General features: G+C 37.7%; 1 pseudogene; it reads left to right on the top strand.

Annotated features, from left to right (window-relative positions):
- The first annotated feature begins 631 nt into the window (after window positions 1-631).
- Window positions 632-1,577, top strand: LOC116540456 (annotated as a pseudogene).
- The last annotated feature ends 19,852 nt before the right edge of the window (window positions 1,578-21,429 follow it).

The following is a 21,429-nucleotide window of genomic DNA, read 5'->3' as shown; positions in this document are numbered from 1 at the left end:
CAAGATCTCCAAAGCTCAGAATTCAATGCCTGATATCCGTGGCATCTGAGACATTTTATTTGTCAAAATTTCTACGGAAACTTTATTACAACCAAATGTAATCTTTTATAAATGTTAAGAGCTTTTCAGAGGAAAGAATATGACTCTTCTTTGAGCTAACCACTCTTCTAGATTTGCCTCTGAGCTGTTTCTAGATCCATTTGCAAGACGGTATCAGTAACTTCTTATTAGCTGGTTAGCAAAAGAGCTATATAGTGCATCATTGTAATACGAAGGCATCACATAGATGTAATGAGATTGGTATGCTAGGATCCTTTTCTTTGACTTTATTGAAGGTAAAGACATTATATCATTTCCATCAATTTCTCCCTCTTTGACAACCCAAACTCTGCTCCAGAAAATGTTTTTGGCTCGTTTATCACATTTAGGGATTCTATTTCTGAATAACTGCTAAAACTTTTTTGAATTGATTATTAACTGATCACAATGGAGATAAATTCATCTCACGTCAGTACCTCCATGCTGAGGAATTGAGCTACTTGACATAGAGATATATTAGACGTCAGGCATTCTCTTCCTACTGTTCTTTGTCTTCGTAAACAGAGTCACAGTTGGTATCTTCAAAGAGACTATGGTGAAGTTGACTCCAGTGCGTGGATTCCTCCTCATGGGGTTTTCTGATGAGCGTTAAGTTTCAGATTTTACATGCATTGCTGTTTTTGGTGACACACCTGCTGGCTTTGACATTATGATAATCTCTTCATTATCACCATAATTACCTTGGAGCACCGTCTCCATTCCCCCACGTATTGCTTTTTAAAGCACCTCTCTCTTCCAGGACTCTGCTGCATCTCTGTCACAGTACCCCAGTCCATTGCAAATTCACTTATTGGCAACAGTTACATTTCTCTTGTTCAGCGCATAGCTCTGGCCTCATCAGAAGTGGCCATTCTCACAGTGCTGTCTTATGACAGGTACACAGCGATCTGTCAACCACTTCTCTGTGAGGTCATTATGGATCCCAGTGCCTGTAGGCATGCCGTGATAGCTGTGTGGATTGCGGGGAGCCTCTCTGGGCTCACACATGCTGCCATTAACTTCTCCAAACCTCTCTGTGGGAAGAGAGTCATTCACCAGTTCAACAGCCTGTGATGTTCCTCAGCTGCGGAAACTAGCCTGCTCTTAAGGAATTTATTAATGAGCTTGCACTGGCTGGGTTCACAAGGTTTACAGCGTTCATCTGTTTGATCTCCATTGTGCTCTCCAACCTTCGCATCTCCTCTACAGTGCTGAGAATCCCATCAGCTCAGGGCCGGACCAAGGGCTTTGCCACCTGCCTACCACACCTGTTTGTAGTTACCTTCTTTCTTTGAGCTGCAGGCTTTGAGTTTCTCAGACCCCCTTCAGATTCGTCTTCAGCTATGGACCTCGTGTTCTCTGTATTCTACACTGTGATCCCTCCAACACTCAATCCAGTCTTCTATAGCTTATGGAATGACGCCATGAAGGCAGCACTGAGGAAGGTGCTGTCAAAGGAAGAGCTTGCTCAGAGAAAGATGTGTTTAAAAGCCGTGTTTAAACTCGAAAGATCCATACAAATAAAAGGCGTTGTTATTATGTTTCACATTGGAAGAGGGGTGAATTTTATTTCTTCCCAGAATGCTCTTCCAAGCTGTCTATTGTATATGTTCCTCTCAAATATAATTCTTTAAAATTGAAGATATTGTGCTTCTAAGAATATTGGTTTTCCTTCCTTCAATGCAAGTGTTATTTTAAGTCATCTCTGGGAAATTTTTCTGAAATGAAGGAGAAAGACAATTAGTTTGGAGTCTGGCCTGTATAATTTAAAATTCATTATTAACAAATAGGTTGCAGATGATGAAGCTAACTGGGCTAATATGATGGTGCATGTATGGTGTTTCTGGTGGGCCTCCTAGTTTTCTGTGCATATTAAGTATTCATATTAAGTTCTTTTGCTATTATTACAGTGGTGATTTCAATAACTTATTCAGCCGCTCGTATCAGGTGCTTTATACACATTTTTTTTTCTTTTGACTCAAGGAAACAACTCTTCCAGCTATGCCATATTGTCCCAATTTGGCCAATGGGAACAATACATTTAGGAAAGATTAATTTTCCTGAGAGTTCTCAAATAAATAGCAGTTAAGCTGTGATTTAAATTAATATTTGTCTGACTCAAAGGTCATTTATGTTCGTTACTCATGGCAAATGCTTTATTACCCAAATGACAGTATGTATGTTTATGTGCGTGCGTGTGTATAACCTATAAATATAAGCACATACTCTTATAATCTATTAATACAATTGTCATCACCCTTATGTATCCCCATTACGGGTGATATTTATATGAATTCCTTCATTTTTCTGATCTGTACAAGAGTTTGACAAGTTGATTTTACAAAGTTAGTCAGGAGATTCCCCCTAGTTCCTTAAAACAGAATATAGATAAATTGCAAATGAAGAGATGAAACCTATGAATGTGTGAGATAAGGAGTCATAAATTTTGTGACTCTGAATATCTGATTCATTTTTATGTAATGCCGCAAATTTCTTCAAGAAAGACTCATAATTTACAAGAGTACAAAACTGGACTTGTCCCTTTAGTTTTGAAGTAAATCAAATTACATGTTTTAATGACCAAAGGAATGAGGAATTGCTCAGTAATGAGGAATGTTTTTATATGATTTTTTTGAATTAATGGTTATAATATCTACATATGTATATACCTGAGCGAGGTGTTTTTTCATTTTTGAAGGTCAGGCATTTCTTCTCTTCCAGTATAAAATTGGAATTGGTAACAAAAATTATTAGTGCCATATTTTACAGGCCTGGACCTTGGTGAATAACTATTATTCTTTCCTTATGTGTGCATTTAAAAAAGAATGTAGTATTTAAACAAATTATCTATTATTTATAGAAAATTCTAAAATTGAGCAAAACATTTTAATGTAAACCACAAATCCATTGCAAGTAATAATCTATTATATAGACTTTTATATATTTTTCTATTAATGTATATTTACATATAAACATTATACTGTATACTGTATTGGCATCTGACTGTACATAATAATTAATAAGCTCTTTTGTTGTGAAATTATGTCATAAAGATGTTTCTGTATAAATAGGTAAAATTATGTTAACTCATCTCCTGTTTAAATGTTTCGCTTTTTATTGTCATTATTCTAAAGAATACTTTGATGAACATCTTAGTCCATGGACACGTCTGTACATGTATATTATGAACTTTTGAGGATACATTCCCAGTAGTAGAATTACCTCTTCTCCTTCTCACATCTCCTACATGGGTTTAACTATCATTGCATCTCCCTGGGTGCCCACTGAACTGATTTATCTACTCTAAAACAGCGAAACTTCTATATAACATGTTAATACTAACATTTAATTACATGGAGTATTTTTCTCTCACAGAGGGAATTTTATAATTTTAAGGGAAAGAGACAAAATTGTACTAAACGATGATGAATGCTATAGAATTTCTTATTCATCTGAATAATTCTGAGTTAGATTTAAGAGGGAAAATATTCCCGATGCCCAGGCCAATATAATGTACTATTTGCAAAGAATGTCCTTACTCAAAAGATTGCCAATTGAGAAGGAAGAAAAATGTTTGCAGGTAATTGACAGATTAACCTTAGGGGGCCATACCTCTCAGTCATCAGGTTGTTATTGGCAATTTCTCAAATGTGCTCTTTGTTTACATATTTGCTTGTAATTTCCAATTTTGTCATCTCAGTAAATAGCTCTTCTATCCATCCAGTTGTTCAAGTCAGATTCTTGAATATTTCCTTTTGTCCAACTTCCATTGCTAATCAGTCAGCAAATATTATTGATTACATCTTTTATCTCTAATGCCATGTCCAGACAAGCATTATCTTAGTATTGGAACAGCCTCGTAACTGCTTCTCACAAACCTTATTTGGAATACAATTTCTTTTTTGTCTTGTATGTACTTCCAGTGAAGAAACATAATAATGTCTATTTTGAATGCAATTTTTTTGCATTTGTTATTAACTTTATTACGAAAAATTTACCAAAAGAATATTATATCCATTTAGAATACATAATTTAGTGAGTATTGACAATTGTGCTCAATTTATTGAGTATTGACCTTTATATGAACCCTTTAAACTACCTTTCTCACAATCAAGATACAGAACATATCTGTCACCTGGAAAGGTTTTTGTGTTTCTTTACAATCCTTCCTTCCTCTTTCCTTGTCTCAAGATATCACTAATCTGCTTTTTGTTACTATATATTAGCTTGCATTTTCTAGAATTTTATATGAATAAACCCATAAGCACTTTTTGATATTGAAGTTCATTTGCTGAGAATAAGGGGTTTGAGATTGAGTCATGTGGTTGGTTCTCCTAATTGCTTTATTGTGCCCCATTGTATAGATATACCACATTTTTTTTGCTCGTTCGGTGGTTCGTAAACAGCCAAGTTTCTTCCAGTGTGAGACTAATGTAAATAAAACTTTCATGAATATTTATATACTAGTCTTCTCGTGGACACATGTTTCAATTTTGGGGGGTAAATATTTTGTAGTGGACTAGCTGGGTTTACACGCTAGGTGTTTGTTAATTTTTTTAAACGATTGCACTGATTTCTAAAGTAGTTTTTCTGTATTATATTCCCTAGATAACCTAGACAACCTAGGGAATATAATATTCTCAGCAGTGTATGAGAGTTCCAGTTGTTCCACATTTGTACCAACAGTTGCTACTGTCAGGTGTTTGGAAAAACTTTGATGGTGATATGTATCTATGAGTTTATTTTGTATTGCCTTCTTCAACAAGGTTGAACATCTTTTCGTGGGCTTCTTAGTCATTTGTGTGTCTTCATTTGTGAAGTGTTTGCTCAAACACTTGGCCCATTTTTAAAACAAGTTGTGAATCTTTCTATTATGAAGACACATACATATGTGTGCATATGTGCATATATGCTGGATAAAACTCTTTGTCAGATACATGCATTACAAATGTTTCCTCTAACCTCCTGTGATTGTCTTTTTTTCCCATCAGGCTCTTTTGGAGGATAAACTTTAAAAAATTTTGATGCAGTTCAATCTATCAACTTTTTGTTTTATGATTCATGCTTGGTGTCCTATCTTCAAAAAAATACCCTCTTTAAAATTATAGAGATTGTTTTTTTTGAGACAGGGTCTCACTCCATCACCCAGGCTGGAGTGTAGTGGTGCAATCTTGGCTCACTGCAACCTCTGCCTCCTGGGTTCAAGCAATTCTCGTGCCTCAGCCTCCAAAGTAGCTGAGATTACAGGAGCGTACCACTATGCCAGCTCTTTTTTTTTTTTTTTTTTTTTTGTATTTTTAATAAAGATGGGATTTCATCATGTTGGCCAGGCTGGTTTTGAATTCCTGACCTTAAATGATCCACCCACCTTGGCCTCCTAATGTGCTGAGATTATAGGCATGAGTCACTGTGCCCAGCCTAAAATTACAAAGATATTTTTCAGACTGTTTAGAAAATGAATAGTTTTAGCTTCTCTACTTAAGTCTGTAATCCCTATTAATTTTTGAGTGTAATATAAAGTGAGTGCTAATGCTCATTCCTTTTCTATACAGATATACAGCTTCTAGTATGATTTACTGAAAAGGCATTATTTCCCCCATTGATTTGTCTTAGCACCTTGTCAATATATAGGCTTATTATACTTTTTCATTGATCTATGTGTTTATTTTTCACCAATATCATACTATATCGATTACAGCAACTTTATAACAATTTTTGAAGTCAGGTAGTTTAAGGCCTCTCATCTTTTGATTTTCTAGGCTTTAATATTCCAAGTCACTAGCATTTCCATTACGCTTTAGAATTAGCATGTTAATTCCTACTAAAAGGAAGCATGCTGGCATTTTTATTAGGATTGCATCAAATCTATAGAGAACAGAAATCTTAATATTGAGTCATTTAACTTATAAACATGACATAGCTCCCCATTTTTAAGGTCCTTAATTTCTTTCAGTAATGTTACATAGCTTTCAGTGAGGCAGTCTTGTTACTTTATTAATTTCTAATTATTCACATTTTATGTTTTGAGTACAAAAATTACACATCAGACTCCTTAAATTATTTCAAATGTTATAGAAATAACATTAAAACAAAAATTTCCTCTTTAATAGTGATTCCTAGAGGTTATCACTATTTTAATTTTGATATACATATAGACAAAGTTTTATATATTACTTCTTCTTTTTTCCTTTTATTATATGGTTGGATCTCAAGTGCAGAAGATTGAGTTCATTATATTTATGAGTTCATGGCACCTTATCCTCATTAATCTGTGTAAGATCTCTCTCATATTAATGTATTTATAACATTTCTTTCCTATCTGTTTCTACTACCATTCTCCCTAAAGAAAACAATTATTATAAGTTTTATGGGTAACTTTTTATGGGCTCTTAATTTCTATTAGTATTGTTTTAGGATATTTTATTCTATAAAATAGCATTACATTATAATCTTATTCAGTTTCTTTTTTTTTAACTCACCACACTACTTTTAAGAATTATCATGTTACAATGTCTACATCTAGCTCACTTTTTTTTTAACAATTGCACTTTTTTTGATGGTGTACATCTTCAGTCTTTGTGTATCTACTCTCCCGTTGATGGACATCTGGGTTGCTTCTAATTTCCTATTAGCATAAATTATGCCAAACAAGTGTTTTTATGGACCTGTATAAGGATTTATTTAGGATATATATCTGGAAGCAAAATTGCTCAGGTCCAATGCATGAGTGTTGGGGTCACCACCTATGGGGATCTGTCCTGCAGACTCTGACTCAGTGATAGATGAATTAATTCACTCATACACAGAATACAGCGAATGAGTGGGCTAGGTTTCCATGACCACTTACAGGCTCCCTGAAGAGTGCTGTAAAGAGATAGCAGCTGTTGGCCCCCACACACTGGCCCCTCTGGCCTTTATTCAGCACATATTAAATGACAAAAGTGTTGGGTCAACACCTCTAGAGGTTGAAGACTAAAGGACAGGTTCTGATGCCCAAAGCAAACACCATTAGTGGGCAATATCCCTGGTCGTCTTCTCCCCAAGAGCCACCTGGAATGATCAAAGGTTAATTTTAGAACCACATGAGTAAACAAGTTAGTTAGGTAAACTCCCCACATTCCTTTGTTTCTACTCTAACTTATTTAACTAAGGGGACAAGGCTGCCTTCAGCCAAGAACTATAGAAAAAAATCCTTGGGACTTCCAAAAGGGTTTGTGTATATTCTTTATCACTAAAATTTCTCCTACCAGCCTGACTGAATATCCACATAGGAGAGTCTTAATTTGAATTTTTATACCCACAATGTACTCCAGAATGCTTCCACAAGGCTACACTCCTACCAGTGGGGCAGATGTGTCCCTGTCATTTCCTCAGCTGTCCCAATTCTTGGCATTACCTTACTTTGTAATACTTACTACTCAAATATAATATAAAATTACCTCACTTTTAAATTTTGGACAAATTTTAAACCTATAAAAAATTTATAAAAATATACAGAGACTTCTTTTTTATCCCTTGTTTCCCCTAATGTTACTATCTTACACAACCATAACACTTCTCTCTTTATAAAATAGCCTACATAGCTTGAGGTGGTTTCTTTTCATATGCTTTTAGCTTTTTGGAACACTTTTTGTGCATATCCCTAGATCTACTTTCTTATGCATATGCTAATGTATAATAAAACTATAATAATAACAATGATATTTAATAAATGCTACTTATGCCAAGGATTATTCTAGGCTTCAAAGGCATTATTTTGTTCAACACTCACAATAAATCCTGTGAGCCATATAATACTGATATTCCTATTTTAAAGATAAGGAAATTAAGACACCGGTCACTAATCAACTTATCTGCAGTCACTAGCAAATTACTAGCTAGCCTGGGAGTCAAACTCAAGGCAGTTTGACCCCAAAGTTTCCATTTTTTACCACTATGGTATTTTAAAGAAAAATTGGATATTATTTTATAAATATAGCTTTGCTTTTTCTTCAGCTGCAAAAGACCTAAAGCATCTAACATATCAAAATATATTAGTCAATCATTATGCAGAAAGGGTTAAGTTTTCAGGTCTGTGTTGCATAACCCTGCATACTCCCAAGAAAGGCCTATATTCAGGACTGGCCCTTGGCAGGCTCCTCAGGGAGGAGCTCTAAGCTCTTGGAATATCCTGCCTAATAAAATTTTTTAAAATATAATTTGTTTTCTTGGGTCACACAATATAAATTTGATCAGATAGATTATACTAACCAGGTGATTTATGGTCTGTTTTTGCTCTGGTAGGCTGGAGTCTGAGTAGCTGAGTGAGGTCAGTCACACAGGTGCCATAGGCATACATGACTGATCCCCCATAAAAACCCTCTACAGCAAACTTGAGTGAACTTCCTGGTTGACATTATTCTGCATGTGTTATCGTATAATGAATGGCACAATTAAGCACATCAATGTAACTCCCTGGACGAGAACAGCTGGAAGCCTATTCCTGGTTTCTCCTAGACTCCCTTCACTTTTTCCCTTTGTTCATTTTTAATATAACTTTTCAGTACTAACATGGACACAGATATGCACAAACACACACATTATGCCATGTCTTATATCCCCCTTGTGTTGACATTCTATGAGCTATGTTATCACATCAACACATGTGTTAAAATTGTCCTATTACCCATGCCTTTCAATGCTGTCCTTAGTGTTAAATTATAACAGCTTTCTATTTGGATTTGTAAATGGAAAGGAATATATTAGTAAAACACAACCAGAGTAGTGCCGTGAATATGCATGTATTTACAGAGAGAGAGGAAAAGAAAAGGAAAGGAATGGATGGAAAGAAAAGAAAGAAAAGGAAAGAAATAAATGAAAGAAAAGAAAATGAAAGAATAAGGAAAGGGAAAGAATTCCGGCCTTTCCGTAAAGAAGCATGACACAATTTGAGACCAGAAGTCACAGCATTATAAACAGAATCCCCACTTTTGTAACTCTTTGTTTTATTTTTATCCTCAGGGAGATTACAAAAAACCATGCAACTGAAACCCATACTTCATAATAATGGTTGAAACAACAACCATTAAGAGTTCATAACACTTGAGTCCAGTAACTTTTAAAGGCATACTTCTGAGTGTATTTGATTTCTTTATGCACAGCTCTAGCCTCCTTTTCCCACTTTCCTATTTCTAAAAGGCATCCACTCTAAATTCCTCAAAAGATCATATTTTTTCCCCTTCACATCTAAAGCTTCTCAATATAATGTGAAATTATTCTTCAAAGTAGTTTTAGCAATTTATACCCTTACCAACCTTGCACACAAGCTCTCAGAGCTTTACATACTTACCCAATGAGGTACCACTCTAATGATACTAACGTCCATAGCACACTCTACTTTTAATTTGCTTTATCTACTTTATTAGACATTTTTGTTTACGTATTTACTAGGCATTTGGATTTGTTTGCAGACTTTTGCTTATTTTCATTTGGGTGATTTTTTCTGATTTTTAAGGGAATTATGTGTCTCTTTAGAATATTAAACTGTGTCACTTACTAGAAGCGGCAGATGCCTCCTTCCCTTCGTAGCCTGATTTTTCACTCATTCTGTGGTTTCCTTTCATGCTCTAATTTTAGATTGTGGAATCATTAAAATAAGTCTTTCTCTTTATGCTAAAGTCTATTTTAGTTCTTTTGTTAAGGAAGGTTTTCCATTTTCAAGGACATAAATATAATCACTTTATAGGTACTTTAAAAAGTTTTAAAGATTTGACTTAAATAGTTCAATCTTTAATTCACTTGAAACTCACTTTTAGATATACTCATAGTGAGAAATTATTTATTTATTTTTCCTTTCTTAATGTGGAAAACCAATTGCCCCAGTGCCATTTACTGACTTGTAATATGTGTGTGTGTGTGTGTATACACACACATACATATGCATATATACACGCATATATCTATATATACATGCATACACATATATATGCATATATACATATACTTATATATGCAGATCTCTTGGGTGTTCTTTCTGTCCACTCATCTGTCTGTTCCTATCTTATTTCCTATACATTATAAATCTTGCTATTAGAACAAATCTCTGAATTTTGTTCCTGTTTTTTCACTTTTTTTGGTTATCTTGCACTTTCTCCCTTTGCATAAATAAGAGAATCAGTGCAATAATTTTTTTTATAATTTAAAAGTATCTTTTAATTAAAATGTCATTGACTCTATATGTCAGCAAAAAAGTAAAGTTACTAAAGATAGTTCCTCAACCATTATCAAAGTAAATGTCCATATTTATTTAGACCTTCTCTAATGTATTTCAGTACAGTTTTATAATATTCTGTATAAAGATTTTCTATGTTCTATTAGATTTATATCTGGACATTGTTATTTTGGTAGTTATCAAAATTATATTTTCCAAACTACATTTTACTCTTTGTTGCTGGTATATAGAAATAAATTTGATACCTGGGCCAAGGGATTTGCTAAATTATCTCATTTTTCTAATGTTTTATCTGCAGATTCTTAGGGATTTTTTAAGTAGGCAGATATAGCTCCTATAATTAAGGAAAGTTTTAAAATTTCCATTCCAGTTTCTATAAATTTTCTTTATCTTAATGCACCAGCTAAAACAATCAAACAGTGTGGGATGAGAGTGACAACAGGTGGCAGTCCTGTCTTGTTCTCACTGAGTACATGTTTTGACCTAGGTTTCAGGTGGACAACTGTTTCACTTGTCTATTTTTGCATAAGGAGACACCCCAAAACAGTGACTCCAAACAAAACTGTTTAACTTATTTATTTTAGCAGAGCTTTGTTAGAGGCAGCTTTCCTCTGTTCCAATAAAATTAGTATTAGGTTTTGCCTAAGAATCCAGGTAGAGCTGTTGGCTGGTCCTCCATAGGGTTCTTCTCCATATGACCTTTCTACATGGCTAGGTTGGGCTTCTCACAGAATGGTGGCTAGGTTCTAAGGATAATCTGAAGAACAGGTGTTTCAAGAACATCAGCCACATGTGCAAGCACTTATCAAGCCTCTGCTTAAATCTGTCACATTGGCCAAACTTATCAAATGGCCAACTGTGGAGTTAAGTCATTGTGAAACAAATATGAGTATTGGTGGCATGGTTCATTGAGCCCATTAAGGTACTAATCTACCCCAGGAGGCTTTATTAAATTGAAGAAGTCCCTTCTTATTTTAGGTCTGCTAAACTTTTCATCATAAATATATGTGGACTTGTTTCTGTTTCCTATATCTATTAATACCATCATACAGTTTTAATTCTTTCATTCATCATTTATTCAGGTGAATTTATTGGAACTCCAACTGAAAATCCAGAAGTGACAAATTAGACAAAGTTTCCATATTCATGAAGGACAATCTATAGTGGTAGAGAAACCACTAACAAATAACCATGTAAGCATGAACCAGGTTAGTTGGTGACACACATTACAGACGTAAAGAAAGCAGTTAAGTGACATAGTGCAGGAAACAAATTATTTTATATTGTAAAGTTTTCACTAATAGCACCATATGTAAAAGTAAAGCTCAAACACAACTTAATTTACTAAAGGCTCCTGGGCCAACAGCTCTTGGTGGAGTAACATGGCATCACCTTGGGGTTTTGATTTACATTTCCCCGATTATTTAGTGATGTTGAGCATGTTTCCATATGCTTGTCAGCCATTTGTATATCTTCTTTTGAGACCTGTCTATTCATGTCCTTAGCCCACATTTTGATGAGATTGTTTGTCTTCTTTTTGCTGATTTGTTTGGGTTCTTTGTAGATTCTGGATATTAGTCCTTTGTCAGATGTATAGATTGTGAAGATTTTCTCCCACTCTGTAGGTTGTCTGTTAACTCTGCTGATTATTTCTTTTGCTGTGCAGAAGATTTTTAGTCCCATCTATTTATCTTTGTTTTTGTTGCATTTGCTTTTGGGTTCTTGGTCATGAAATCTTTGCCTAAGCCAATGTCTCGAAGGGTTTTTCCAATGTCATCTTCTAGAGTTTTTGTGGTTTCAGGTCTTAAATTTAAGTGTTTGGTTCATTTTGAATTGATTTTTGTGTAAGGTGAGAGATGAGGATCCAGTTTCATTCTTCTACATGTGACTAGCCAATTATCCCAGCACCATTTGTTGAATAGGGTGTCCTTTCCCCACTTCATGCTTTTGTTCACTTTGTCGAAGATCAGTTGGCTGTAAGTATTTGGTTTTATTTTTGGGTTCTTTATTCTGTTCCATTGGTCTATGTGCCTGTTTTTATACCAGTACTGTGCTGTTTTGGTGACTATGGCCTTATTGTATGGTTTGAAGTTGGTTAATGTGATGCTTCCAGATATGTTCTTTTTGCTTGGTCTTGCTTTGGCTATGTGGGCTCTTTTTGGTTCCATATCAATTTGAGAATTGTTTTTCTAATTCTGTGAAGAATGAAGGTGGCATTTTAATGAAAACTGCATTAAATTTGTAGATTGCTTTTGGCAGTGTAGTCATTTTCAAAATATTGATTCTACCCATCCATGAGCATAGGATGTGTTTCCATTTATTTGTGTTGTCCATGATTTCTTTGTAATAAAATTTTAAATAAAACACTAATGGACATAATATGTAGCATCATTAAGTGTCTATTTTTGAGTCACTCTTCTGAGCACTTTACAGAATTATTTAATCAATATGCTCATTTTACAGGTGCAGAAAGATTAAGCAACTAAAGTCACCTCACAAAGAGTAACTGGTAGCACTAGAATTCAACCCAGGCAATCTGACTGCAGTAGTACATATATATGATACAGTATGCCTTCTATTCTTAAGTCTAAAAATTAACAAATGATAAATTCCTCATGTTGGCTAGACTAAGGGAGAACAATACTGAAAGCAATATAATATATTACAATACTTTTATAAAGGAATTTATCAATATTTGAATGCATACAGTTTTAGAAATAAACTGGATAATCTTATATTCTTTTAAGGAAAAAATCAACTGCAGAAAATGCAATGTTTATGAAGATAATTATGCTAACACTATTTGTTATGTTATTCATAATTAATAAAAAATATTAACAGAGCTATTTAACCTGTTTTGGTGAATGTGATAAAGATTACACCACAGAAAACATTGACTAATGCTATTTATAATAATGAAAAACTGGAAAAGTGACTGGTATACAATAGGCAATCAATCAATATGTATTAAATAAAATTTTTCTGCAAATTGTGAATTGTTATTTGAGCAGAATGCTACGTAACCTTAAAAAATAATGTATATCCATACAGCTTCAGAGGAATTTTTGTAACACAAAGTTAAGAAGTTTATAATTATATTATTACTAAAAATACTAAAATGTGTATACAAGATAGTGAGAGAACTCTGAAATATAAAACAACATTATTGGCTTACATTTATTTCTAAGTACTTACAAAGTTGTTGCAAAAATTTTAATATACATTTTAATGGATTTAGCTATCGTATGAGATTTACAGGTATTGCTGCTGGGTTTGTTTTTGAATATTTCAGTAGATATTTCTGATAGAGATCATAATTTATGACCAAAATAGCTGTTCTAAATCTGATTTTGACACATAGGCTCAAATATCTATCATTAAAAAAATGTTAAATACTGACTTGTAGTTTTCCAGGAGGTCTGGCATTAGAGATTTATTTATTTTCTTAGTGGTTAAATGTTCCTGTTTCTTTTTTGGAACTATGTGATTTAGCAAGTGAAGTGATTCTCCAAGTTTGGCTCTCGGACGAGCAGCAGCAGCACGTGGGAGCTTGTGAGGCATTCAGATTCATAAGTGCCATTCCAGACCTGCTGAATCAGAATTGCTGAGTTTGAGACTTAGGTCCTTGTATTTTAACAAGATCTCCAGGCGATTCACATGTGTGCTAAAATTTGAGAACCAATGAGCTTGGGACAGCAAAACCCCACAACTTACTAAACTATTTCCCCTCTATATGAACATTTCAAGGGCTCCAAGTTTCCAGGTGCTAGAACAGAAAAATGAAATATTTTTATCACATAGTCCAGACTTCCATTATGAAAGATAAAAAAAAAAAAAAAAGAAAGAAACAACTCTGAATTCTCAAGGGAAACATGTTTAAAAATATCTGTCTTCTTATAGGTGGCAAAGATTAGAAGTTGGTGATCAGCTTTGTTAGCTACCCACACACTAAAAACAGGTGTGGTAAATTTTCCAGTCTTGGATAAGAAAAAGAGAACTTCTATAAAAACCTCTGAGATAACCTTAAGTTCTTTAGTAAAGCAACTGTAAAGCACTTCTTTAAATAATACTTGGATGGATATACATTTACTGCAACTGTAGCTTTTGTCCCCATGTTCCTTCGTGCCTTTTACTAATACTAACAGATTTCAGATGTCAGGCAGTGATACAAAGGCCAAGGCTTTGACACTCAGATTTCAATTTCGTTATTTAAGTACTCTGAGCCTTATTGTTTTCCTATAAAAATAGGGATTAAAATGCTTAACTCCTATAATATAAAATTACCTATCTGGATTAAATTAGATCTCTTTTATGGCGGAATCAAACATGATGTTTGTCACAGGAGATGAATGTCCAAAATTGTTTAGTTTTTTTTCTTTTTAACTTCCCAGTCTGTTGATAATTACTTGGGCAAATTTGGAAGATTAAAACATTTAATACATATCAAAATTAAGTATAGACAATAGAGCTGTTTATCATTTGATCATTTCAAGAAAAAATGGGACAAGAAACCTCTCAAGACATAGAAAGATCATGTTGGAAGTATATCTTTGCTTTCTAGTTCTTCTTGCTTTCTATCATGTGGTACGAAGTTTTGAGGGAAATGGAAAATTGGGAAAATTATAGATATAATTTGTGATTGATACTCATAGTCTAAGAAAAAGAGTCTTTCAAATCTGGCAACCAAAAGCAAAGTTTAAAACTCTAATATAATTTTTACATTTTTATTGTAAATTTAAAACCAGTAACCCCTGCTAGACAGGATGTAGAAATGGGAAGCTCAGAAGCCAAGTTCATTCTTCACTAAAGAGAAGAAGTAAGCTGGAATAAGCGTGGTCTCTTATTAGGTAAGATTGACATGAGACAGAAGAAAAACGAATGAGAGAGGCTACCGAATTGACTAACAAAAGTCTCTCTCAGACTGATAAAGAGGGGTGGGTATTGACCTCATAAGGTTCTCTTAGATATAATTTCTCTTTCTCTCCCTCTCTCTCTTCCTCTCTCATTCCCTCTCTCCTCTAGATCTCTTCTCTCTCTTCTCCTACCCGCCCCTGCTCCTCTCTCTCTATTGAGATAAATTAACAAAAATAAAGACTGTACCATCTTTTCTGAACCTTATAAACTCAGCTGACTCAGGTCCATGTATGTGTACACACAACATAACACACCACAACAAAAACAGAGCCCGCTGGAACGTTTGCCAGTTAACAGAAAGCCAAGGTCCCTTTCTCCAGTGTCTCCAAAATTTTGAGTTCCCACTGTTCGCTTCTCAGTGGAACTGGTCCCTTCTGGCTAGGGACATTGGAATTCCCTACCATTTTTACAAAACGTAAAAATTTTTTTCCTTTGTTTTGTTTAAAAAAAGGGAACAGTGACCCCACTCAGGCACCCCAACCCCCACAACCAGGGTTTAAAATACAGTAGCTTGTAAAAAGGGAACAGTGACCCCATCCAGGCACCAACCTCCACAGCCAGTGGTTAAAATATAGTAGCTTGTATCTTAATAACCAAGACCTACCCCTTCCCTTGCCCTCCACAGCATTGTCTACTGAAGAATTTAAATACACTTCTGTCGGAATCTGTCAGCTGTGGAGGTGAGGGACTGTGTTAAGGAAAGAAAAAACTTCGTCCACAAGGGGCGTGGTTTCAAAGGCAGGCGTATCCCCGCGCCATGCCTCCATCCATGCCCCCATCCGGGAATGTAAAGTTCTTTGTCTAGGTTTCCCACGCATGAGCTAGGTAGAAATTCCAGGTGAGCTTCTTTTTTTTTTTTTGAGACGGAGTTTCGCTCTTGTTACCCAGGCTGGAGTGCAATGGCGCGATCTCGGCTCACCGCAACCTCCGCCTCCCGGGTTCAGGCAATTCTCCTGCCTCAGCCTCCTGAGTAGCTGGGATTACAGGCACGCGCCACCATGCCCAGCTAATTTTTTGTATTTTTAGTAGAGACGGGGTTTCACCATGTTGACCAGGATGGTCTCGATCTCTTGACCTCGTGATCCACCCGCCTCGGCCTCCCAGAGTACTGGGATTATACCATGTGAGCTTCTTTGTTCAAAAAGCCGAGAGCTCTGGAGGAGGGGGCTCTATTGTGGGCCCAAGCAACCAATCCCAGATCAGAGTCAAAGATCAATTACTCCAGAGGAAGTTTGAAAGAACTCCTCTCATTGGATAAAAACGTGAATGGGGTGGGAATAACTCCAAAGTTCAAACTCCACTGGCTCCTTACCCGTGCGGACGGACTCCTTCTTCGGATCCCCTCCACCACAGCGTGGGAGCGGTCTCTCCTTCCCTCTCTTACTCTCTCTGCCTAACAAATCGCTCTCGGCAAACTCTTTATCTAATAAATCGCTGTCTGCTAAACTCTTTGGGTCCACGATATTTATTCCAATGGTAAGCTCACCGCCTCCTGGGCCCCTTCCTCCATTCTTGGGATAAGAGAGGCCAAGAACCTGGGCACATCGGGGAAAACATCAGAATGTGGAGGGAGCTGAGTGCACCCCCCCTTCCCGATAGGGGAACTGGGAGCGTCTTTGGGACGCCACTGCTGCTGCTCCCATCTCCCGGCTACCGAGGGGCAGAGCCCAGGTGCCAGGCTAGGTGTCCCTGACCTCATGAACTGTGACAACCATAGGACACTCAACTCTTTATCCCAAAGATGAGTTTTTAGATCAGAAAGGATAGTAGGTTTGAGAGTTAAAAAACAAAAAAACAACTCTTTTTAAAGATGTGAAGTAGAACTACAAGCTCACCAAAGTCCACTAAAGTTTGCCAAAGAGCTGAGTTACATCAGCTCTCATGAGACCAATAATTTTTGCCAACAAAGGTATTTGGCAAGAAAATAATTCCATAATAGCACATCTAAAGATACCTAGAACATTGAAAACATTCTCAAATTAAGATAACTTAATTCACAAGAACTTATTTCATCTTTTTGTTACTAATCTAGGTCAGGAGTGTGGTAAAGGCAGTATCTGATAAGATCATGAGCTTTTGAAGAGTTTCTAAATTTTAAGTGCAGACACCCTCCCTTTGGGGGCAAAGTGCAGTTCCTCCCACCCCTATTTAACAGAAAAGAAAAAAATTAAACTAAGTCATCAGAATGAGATGTTTTTATTCCAACAATTTATGCTCAAGGCTTTATGCTGAGTTGTCTTGTTCTAACCAAGCATGAAAATATCGAACACAAAGCACGTGGCAAAGGAAAGATGTTCCCACCTCATTCTGAAAACAAATACTGATAACCAACCCCACCCTCATACCCTTTCAGGTCAACCCATCTTATGATACTGGGACCAACTTGAAAAAATTTATAGGTATATTTAGATTTCCCTCTCCCTTACTTCAGTGAAAGATCATTTCAGAATAACTTTATTCCATTCCTAAGGGAAAGGCAAAAAAGTTTCTAACCCAACGAACATACGGGGAGAGAAAACACATAGGCCCAGAGCGGGGAAGGTGTGTGGCAGTCCACAACCCACCACACAAAGATGCAACCAAAGGCTAAACCATGAGTTGGATGTAGTTTTAATATTAAAAATAGGAACTAGTTATCATCCAAATGAACCACTGGCAAAATATTACCATTACTTAAAAAAACACATTCCAATACTGGAAATAATCTGTAAACACTTTCCAGTAGTAACAATGCTCCTTTATTATAAGGGGCCAAAAAAGAAAAAAAGGAAAGACCAGGTTTTGAGCAAGTCCTTAGAGCACCTTTCCATTTCATAATTTCTAGTCAGGAATCAAGCACCAAAGCTGGACAGCTGCCTTTGTAAGACTGTGTCCAACAGTGGTCCCCCAGATAGCTTAAGTGCCACCCCTCATTAGCGATCATGCTTCAGCAATACTTTCAATCTTAAGTCTGTGCTTTAAAAAGAGCCCACAGGCATGTGGCACCAGGCAGAACAGACTAAGACCAGCGAAGAAGGCTGCACTTTTTTTTTTTTTTTTTTTTTGAGACGGAGTTTCGCTCTTGTTACCCAGGCTGGAGTGCAATGGCGCGATCTCGGCTCACCGCAACCTCTGCCTCCCGGGTTCAGGCAATTCTCCTGCCTCAGCCTCCTGAGTAGCTGGGATTACAGGCATGCACCGCCATGCCCAGCTGATTTTTTGTAGTTTTAGTAGAGACGGGGTTTCACCATGTTTACCAGGATGGTCTTGATCTCTTGACCTCGTGATCCACCCGCCTCGGCCTCCCAAAGTGCTGGGATTACAGGCGTGAGCCACCGCGCCCGGCCTCGGAAGGCTGCACTTTTAATTGGTTGCTCACATGTTCTCTAGAGAGATATAGAATTACATTTATACCTTTTCTGGCATTTATTCTATATTAATGGTCCCTCTTATCCTGCAAGAGGTGTGGGAGAAAGAGAGTTGCGTCAGTACAAGCACATTTTGGTCAAAAGTTGACACCATTTAAATTCCCTCTCCCAACCTTTCCTGGAAAAAAAAAATTACTTCCTTAATTAAGGTTTGTATTTAGTAACCAACATTGACTGGACAGAATACATGTGACTTGGATTCCAAATAAATGAGCTTGCTCTTTTTTGGGTTTGTATTATGCAGCTCTTGCTACAGCTGTTGAAAAGCTAGGGCTATGTGTGATCAGGAGACATCTGGAGGATTTTGATCTCCAGGGAATTATGGGTGAGTCACATATAGTTTTGCTTAGAAGTGGGCAAAAATTAGCTGGATGTGGTGGTGGATGCCTATAATCCCAGCTACTTGGGAGGCTGACGCAGGAGAATCGCTTGAACCAGGAGGCGGAGGTTGCAGTGAACCAAGATCGCACCACTGAACTCCAGTCTGGGTGACACAGTGCCACCCTGTCAAAGTGTTGCCAAATAAAGCTCATTGTGTGCTAGTGCTAATGGTCATTTCTTGCTTGTAGTTTCTTTTTTCTTGGTCAGTCCCGAAATCCCCGTTTTTTGTTTTTTTGAGACAGAATCTCACTCTGTCGCCTAGGATAGAGTGTGTAAGGCATGATCTTGGCTCACTGCAACCTCTGTTCCCAGATTCATGCAATTCTCCTGCCTCAGCCTCTCGAGTAGCTGGGATTACAGGCATGTGCCATCACACTTAGCTAATTTTTGTACTTTTGGTAGAGACATGGTTTCACCATGTTGGCCAGGCTGGTCTTGAACTCCTGACCTCAAGTGATCCTCCTGCCTTGGCCACCCAAAGTGCTGGGATTACAGGCATGAGCCACTGCTCCTGGTCAGCCCCAAAATCCCCTGGACTCACTACAAGTGGTGGTGAAGAAAGGGGAGAATTTTGGAAATGGTTAAGAAATTGATACGGGGCCCACCCAGCCAGTAGGACAATCAGTTGGCAAAAGGATCCTGGACAGTCCAAGTGGGTGGGACTCAAAATTTGGAAGCCTTCCAGTCAGTCTGTGTAGCATTGCTGTGTGTTGTATGGCACTCTCTATATTTTTTTGGTTTCCCCCAGGTACTCATTAGCTTGGGCAAGTGGTAGCACCAGTATTTGAATAAACCCACACTATTGGAACTGACCTTTGGGGCCGGAGATTTGTGGTTGCCCAGGAGGGAGGTCAGTCTTCCACTAGGCAGTTGCTGGACATTATAAGACATTTGGGCCTGAATAATGAAAGGGGAGGACGGCATGTCCCCGGATTGAGAGCAGGCTACCCCTGTGTCCCTAACAATGTCCTGGTGATTTAGGGAACTCTAAGACAAGAGGACGCTCTTGTCCCTGGAGACTGCAGTGGCAGGTGAGTGAACTGGTAAAGCAGAGACATCTGGCCAAGGCTGGTCTCCTAAGCACAGCTGGAGCGATACCTCTGCTGCTGGGACCTGCTGTGCCCAACCCTTGTGCTGAGCCAGCTAAAGCATTACTTAAAGTGACTAAAGGCAAGGAAGGTCATATCCCTGCCTCTTCAAGGACTCTGAAGTTCCTACTGAACAGGTGCTCCAAATCACGAAACACAGACAAAGCTCTATTGCTTCTCACCAGGATGCCGCTGGACAGGAGGCAGGGGCTTGAACCCTCAGGGAAGAAGAGCTTGAGGGTGGGACCCTGCGGAAGAGGACTGGCGTCCTGTAGAGGAAAAGGCAGCATAACACTACCCTGACAGTGATGAGTGGCAATCAATTGCCCTCTGCTTTGCCGGTGAACGCAGCAAAGTAATAAAAACTGAGAAGACATTTGGGTTGGTTCATTCTCAGCAAACTGACACAAGAACAGAAAATCAAACACTGCATGTTCTCACTCATAGGCGGATGTTGAACAGTGAGAACACATGGACACAGAGAGGGGAACACTACACACTGGGGTCTGTTGGGGGGAAATAGGGGAGGGAGGGACAGCAGGGGGTGGGGAGTTGGGGAGAGATAGCATGGGGAGAAATGCCAGATATAGGTGATGGGGAGGAATGCAGCAAATCACACCGCCATGTGTGTACCTATGCAACAATCTTGCATGTTCTTCACATGTACCCCAAAACCTAAAATGCAATTTAAAAAAAACTGAGAAAAAGGGAGGACCAAGAAGGAGGGGACATCTCTTGCGTGGAGGAGAAAATGTCTTCTCCCTCACCCTGTGGCCCTGTCTCTCCTAACCCAGGAACCAAAGAAGAAGGGGCTGTCTGGCTGTCTAGTGTTCTGGTAGGGAGGGATCTCCACCTAAAAAGCTGAAATTCAGTGGCTAGCTGCCGCGGTGTGGGATGGAAAAATGGTGTCTCCTATACGTTCTCACTCATAAGTAGGAGTTGAACAATGAGAACACATGGACACGGGGAGGGAAACATCACACTCCAGGGCCTGTCAGGGGGTGAGGAGGGCTATGAGAGGGACAGCATTAGGAGAAATACCTAATGCAGATGATGGGGAGATGGGTGCAGCAAGCCACCATGGCACATGTGTACCTATGTAACAAAGCTGCATGTTCTGCACATACACCCCAGAACTTATAGTTAAAGAAAGAGAGAGAGAGAGGAAGGGAAGGAGAGGGGAGGGGAGTGGGGGGAAGGGGAGGACGGTGTCCCTGCAAAAGCATCCTTCAGAATTAGTGAGGAAGGCGGGAATGACCCCAGAGAAGGATTTGTGTCCTGGTCCACAGATACCTTGATGAGGATTTTTAAGGCTTGGAAGGCTGTTTACCTTACATTAGGCCCCTTAAGG

Source organism: Sapajus apella, unplaced genomic scaffold (assembly GCF_009761245.1).
Source record: "Sapajus apella isolate SASKATOON/1434 unplaced genomic scaffold, GSC_monkey_1.0 scaffold140, whole genome shotgun sequence".
Classification (NCBI taxonomy): domain Eukaryota; kingdom Metazoa; phylum Chordata; class Mammalia; order Primates; family Cebidae; genus Sapajus; species Sapajus apella.
Note: the sequence above shows the minus strand (reverse complement) of the source record. Positions and strands in the feature narration are given on the sequence as shown.